The following is a 5,858-nucleotide window of genomic DNA, read 5'->3' on the forward strand; positions in this document are numbered from 1 at the left end:
AACAGTAAATTTTATATTATGTGAATTTCACCATGATTTTTTAAAAGTATGTCTTAGATTTGATCAAAACTGTTTCAAGCCCTGTTCTAAGTACGTGACGTCCCGAATCCAGTGTGGTCCCAACAACAGCCCTCTCCCATAGCTAAGAACGATCACTACCATCTGTTGATCATGGACCCGTCAATGACTCAGTAAGGGCTTTACGGGCCCCGATCCACTCACCCCTCATAACAGCCCCATCCTTCGGTCTCTTCTGCCTTAACACTCGTTCTGGAAATACAAATGTGTTCTCATACGACTGTAGTGCAAGTTTCACTTTTGCTCACGTGTGATTTCGTCCATGAGAAACAGCAGGTCTGGGCCCGGCAAACCACAGCCCTCCGGCCAGCGGCCTGTTTCTGTACATGAAGTGTCACTGGACACGAGGACACCTGTTCATTTATGTCTGGCCTGTGGCTGCTTTCACACGACAACAGCAGAGTCGGATTGTTGTTACAGAGACTGCACTGCTCTGCAAAGCTGAAAGCATTATAACTTTTTAAGAAGAAGTTTGCTGGGCACCTGGGTGGCTCAGTGATTGAGCGTCTGCCTTCAGCTCAAGTCGTGATCCTGGGGTCCTGGGACCAGGTCTTGCATCGGGATCCCCGCAGGGAGCCTGCTTCTCCCTCTGCCTGTGTCTCTCTGCCTCTCTCTCTGTGTTAAAAGAAAAAAAAAAAGAAAAAAATTGCTGAGCCCTGTGTTATGTGAACCCAGAAAACTGCACCCCGCTGAACCGAGCTGTGCAGACAAAACACGCCCACTGTCCTGGAAGAGAGACGGTCAGCGACCAGTTATGATGCAGCACGAGAGAAGGGATTGCTGTGCACAGAGTCAGCGGGAGGGCTCATAGGGTCGAGAAGGCCTTGCCCAGCGTGCAGAACCACCCCGAATGCTGGGGTCTACAGCTAGGCAAGGGGACAGAGGCCCAGAGGCAGGGTGAGCCCCCATTTCTTTCCCCTTGGGCCCATCTGGGGCTGCATTTCCCTGTGGCTCTTTCCCTGATTCAGGAACATCAGCCATCACTCCTGGGTCCTGGGACACAATTCAACCCACAAGAGACCCTCTCTGGTTCTGTTCTGTGGGATATATCCATGCATCCCTTCTCCCAGAAGACTCGGGAACTTCAGGCTGATCTCAGCACAGCAGCCTGTCCTTCGGTTCGTCCTCTGAGCAGCTGGCCAACCATCTCTAGCTCTCTGGGTCTCTCAAGTGAGAGTCAAGCTCCAGCCCATCTCCCCATAGTGTAGGGATCCCATACTCCTTTCCCTGAGAAGCCCTGACGAACCCCCTCTCGGGCCTGATGCAAGAGGCAGGCACCTCCCACTCCTCTTCCTCACAGAGGACAAACCTGGCACTCAATAACAAGACCCTTTCCCCAGGGCTGTAAGATTTGTAAAACAAGTTTTAAAATGTTTCCTTATAAAATGTGCCCTTTGCTTCCAGTGACCCTGGGAACCCATACCTATCATCTTAAGATCTCAGTGGAAACTTCCACCCTGTTACATTGCCTCCTCAGGCCTGAGGAACTGGAGACCAAACAGCCCTTCACAGATGGCCTCCCTGACTGCCCAGTCGGAGAGAGGTCTCCAGGACAATCAGGCCTCCCTGGGCTTGGCCCCCAACAAAATCCTGCCTGTTCTGAGGACGTGTCTACTGTTAGTAGTGGGGAAGGAAGCCCGATGGGCCTGGTGTATTGCCACTTCCTCGATCTGTGTGACACAGCTTTTGAGCTAAGCTGCATTTCCATCATAAAGTGGGGATAAAAAGTAATAATAGCACAGTCCCAATTTTCCAGAGTCATTGTCAGAATTAAATGTGCTGAATATAATCCATGTGGATCCAGTGACTTCGTTCAGCTCCTGGACAACAAGTCTTAAACTGAAGGCTCCTGGACAACCCAGGGCTTCTGGGAAGGGAATGTATGGGGGTCTTGTCCTCAGAGGGTTGACCATCTCCTTGGGCAGAGAATATGCACATAGCTGAAAACAGAAATAACAAGCCATGTCAGGTGAAGCCACAGGGAAGATTCGCATGTTGGCCATGAGCCCAAATCAGAGGCACAGTATGACTCAGTAGAAGAAAAATCATCCTGATTTGGGACCACCTCTAAGAGGAGGAGGGCTCGGGGCAAGGCCCCAACAGTAAGATTGGACTGGGGATGGGTGGTGGGAGGGGGAAGACAAGTGAAATTTCTCCCGGTGGTCTTCCTGAGAAGGAGCCTGGACAAGTGTGCAGGGTGAACAGAATTACACCTTTGCCCCCACGTGTTTATGTATTTAGATTCACAAACCAGAAGGCAAAGTGATGCAGGGGCTGATGGTCGTCTGAGCAACCTTGGCGGCTCATTCAAATCTGAGCAGCTTTAAGAACTACTGAGGCCCTGGTCCTCCCCTGAGAGACCCCCATATGCTTGCTTTGGGGTTTGATCTGGGCATTGGGATCTTGAAAACACCCAGGGGATTCCAATGTGTAGCCAGGTTTCAGGACCACTGCTAGCCTCTCAAACTTCAATGGGAGCAGTCTGGCTTCTGTTTAAAAAACAAAAAACAAAACAAAATAAAACAAAACAAAACAAAAATAGTGCTAAAAGAGAAAGCAACTTTATTTTTAAATGCCAAAATGCCAGGGTGGTGGTGTCACATTTCCACACTACCTTTGCCTGCCTCCAGCCACTGCCCCCACATTCTTCCAGCTGTTTCAATAAACTCAAACTTCTGCTCAAAACGCTTCTTTCCCCTTCTGGAAAATTCTATTCCCAGGAAACTCCCTCCCAACTGTGGAGGCATCTTGTTCTTAGTGCTTTGCTATGCTTGTCAAAGCGCTCTGATCCTCCAACATCGTGCAGTTATGCTCAAATGTCATCGAATTGCAAAGAATTTTCCAGAAGGGCCAGAGGAGCCCTTCTGAAGGAAGCCACTGCAGCAGTGGAGGCCAAGTGGAAAGTGTGGGAGCCAGGATCCCCCAGCCCAAGTTCTGACATGACCACTAACTGGCTGCCCCTCTGAGCCTGACCTTTCACATCTGTGAAATGGGGGAGGCCTGCGTGACCCCAGGTTCCTCCTCACCCTGGCTCTCCGAGACTTCAGAAGCAGCTCCAGGCTGAACGCGGCGGGGTCTGAGTGCGGCTCACCTCCAGGCTCTGCTTCCTGGGGCCTCCGCCAAGCCCTGGGCCTCTTGCCCAGCGAGCAGCGGGCACAAGGGGCCTTCACAGAGTCTCTGCGTGGTTCTCCTGGGGAGCAGGGGCGGGGAGGCAGGGAGCCTTGCAGACCTAACACAAGGCCTCGTCTGTGTCCAGGCTGAGGGAGGAGTGGACTGAGCCGCCCATGGGGACGCTACCTTGCCTCTGGATTTTTCCGTGGCCTTTTTCAGAGCCTTTCATTTGATCATCAAATAACCCCTCAGCAGTGGAGACCGATGAGGACAATTAGCTCCATTTCACATTGAGGGTGCTGAGGGTGCTGAGGGTGCTGAGGAGCTGAGGTGCGGCGAGGCCAAGAAGAGCGGAGGATGCCGTGTGTCAGAGCAGGCAAGGGCGTCGGCTGCTCTGACATTTACATCGTCTTCTTAAAAAAAAAAAAAAAAAGGCATACTTCATGAATTTGCGTGTCATCCTCGCACAGGAGCCATCCTAACTCTGCATCTTTCCAATTTTAGTTTGTGTGTGGCCAAAGCAAGTGCACCATTTAGACTTTCTAACCCTCAATTTTCTCACCTAAAAAAGTAAATACTCTTAACTGCTCTGGTAGGTCTGCCTACGCTTTGTGGTGAGGGAGGCTCAGGGGCCCTTTGGTCATGGGGTGGGACCCAGCAGTCAAGTCAGTGCAAAGGCAGGGCCCTGAGAGATCCATGAGAGGCCAAGTGGTGTTCTAGAACTTTCCATATTTTGTCTCCTACCATCTTCACAACAGCCCTGTCTGTCAGGTGCTCTTGGCCCCATTTTGCAGAGGGAGAATGGGAGGCTAAGAGTCCACACTCAGGGGCCAGACCCAGTTCTGGGTCCTGTTCTTCCATGACCCTGTGCTGCCTGTTGGATGGGGGTGTAGCTCAAGAGGCAAGTTCCGATTCTGTTATCCCTTCCGTCCAGACAGATAGACAGACAGACGGCCTGCAGGACGTGGTCAGGCTCAGCCCCAAGTGCCAACACAGGCAAAGAAACCAGGAAAGGAAACTGCTAAATTTGAGAAAGTTATTCTTTGAAATTATCCTCTGCCTCAGACCAGAGGGAGTCTTTAAAGAAAAATTTTATAGGGATTAAAGAGTTCCATATTTTTTAATAACCTAGGAAAACTAGAAGAGAGACTTAAACATTCATCAAATCTCCAGAGGGAGAATGTCTTTCATTAAACTTGGAAATCACTGATAAAAATCACAAAGGAGAGATTAGCCCGTTTGACTACAGAAAAATGTAAATGTTCTGCATTTAAAAAAAAAAAATGACTGAAAAGGGACAAGTGGAGAGAAATATCAGCAGCAAACAGTAAAGATAAAAGGTTACTATCTGTTTTTATGTATTTGTACTCTGGCTCCTTCCTAAACAGTTATGAGGAGGACGTATTACATAAAGGGCTCATATAAACTGAAAGTTTAAAACCAAAGAGCCTTATAGATAACAAGGCAGGGGGTACGAAGAAACCATTTACAGAAAGCAAATTGTGACCAGTAAACCAATGTACAGAAAAACGTCCAACCTAACTAACTAACTAACCACCAAAGGAACACAAATGTCAAATAGACCGGTTGGCACCCAGTGTGCGTATGAGTGTGATCACAATTACACCCCACCATTCTGGAGGAAAATCATAAATATCATAGGGACCGGAGAACTACAAAAATAGTTGTCCTCTTCGACAGAGTAATCTTACCCCTGTGGATTTTTGCCAAAGATTCTGAAATGGGGAAAGTGTGAGGTGGGCAAAGACGCTCACTGAAACATTAAGAAACAAATTAAAGGGGCACCTGGTGGCTCAGTGGTTGAGCGTCTTCCTTTGGCTCAGGGTGTGATCCCAGGGTCCTGGGATCTAGTCTTGCACTGGGCTCCCCATGGGGAGCCTGCTTCTCCCTCTGCCTGTGTCTCTGCCTCTCTCTCTCTCTGTGTCTCTCATGAATAAATAAATAAAATCTTAAAGAAAAAAAAAAGAAAAGAAATAAGCTAAAAACTGAAAATGGCCTAAATGTCCTAAAGCAGAGAAATGGTTAACTGAAGTTTGCCCCACCCATTCAATGAAATCCAACTGCAGCTTTTATAAAAGAAGTTCACCGAGACTTACGGTGAATAAAAATGCCTACAACAAAATGTTAAGTTTAAAAAGCTGGTAAAATATCTTAGACAGCAACATATGGCTGTAGTGATAGCTTGTTCTAAGCTTTATATGAATAGCAGGGAAATTGAAATTTATCTGAAACTTTGTTAAAATTTATCTGTCAAAAACTACTTCCTTGCCTTATCGTTCTTAGTATTAAACTGTTCTCATTTTTAACTAAAAATAAATAAGTAAATAAATAAATAGCTGGTAAAAATAAATAAGATAAAAAGCAGGCTAAATACTTGGAATATTCATAATATATAATTCATATTCTGAATATAGCTATGTGAAAAAAATACACCCATGCCAATATGAGAAAGGCACATCTGTCCCCAACATGTGCAGACCCCAGGGCAGGGGTACAGACAGAGATCACATACCAAATGCCTAAGTACTAAAGAAATAATTACTTATGAAATGGTTATGAAGTTAATTTAATAACTACTAATTTGCAGTAATATAAATTGAATGGAATTATGAAATATTTAAATTACTTATTTATTAAATACCAAATTT

The 5,858-nt window shown here is 46.9% G+C and overlaps 1 non-coding gene across 1 annotated transcript; it reads right to left on the reverse strand.

The window, feature by feature from the left end:
* Positions 1–3,614: 3,614 nt before the first annotated feature.
* Positions 3,615–3,719, reverse strand: LOC112675815 (U6 spliceosomal RNA). Its single transcript, XR_003146089.3, has one exon. It is a non-coding gene; the product is annotated as a U6 spliceosomal RNA (small nuclear RNA).
* Between the last annotated feature and the right edge of the window lie 2,139 nt (positions 3,720–5,858).

Source organism: Canis lupus, chromosome 10 (genome assembly GCF_003254725.2).
Source record: "Canis lupus dingo isolate Sandy chromosome 10, ASM325472v2, whole genome shotgun sequence".
Lineage (NCBI taxonomy): Eukaryota > Metazoa > Chordata > Mammalia > Carnivora > Canidae > Canis > Canis lupus.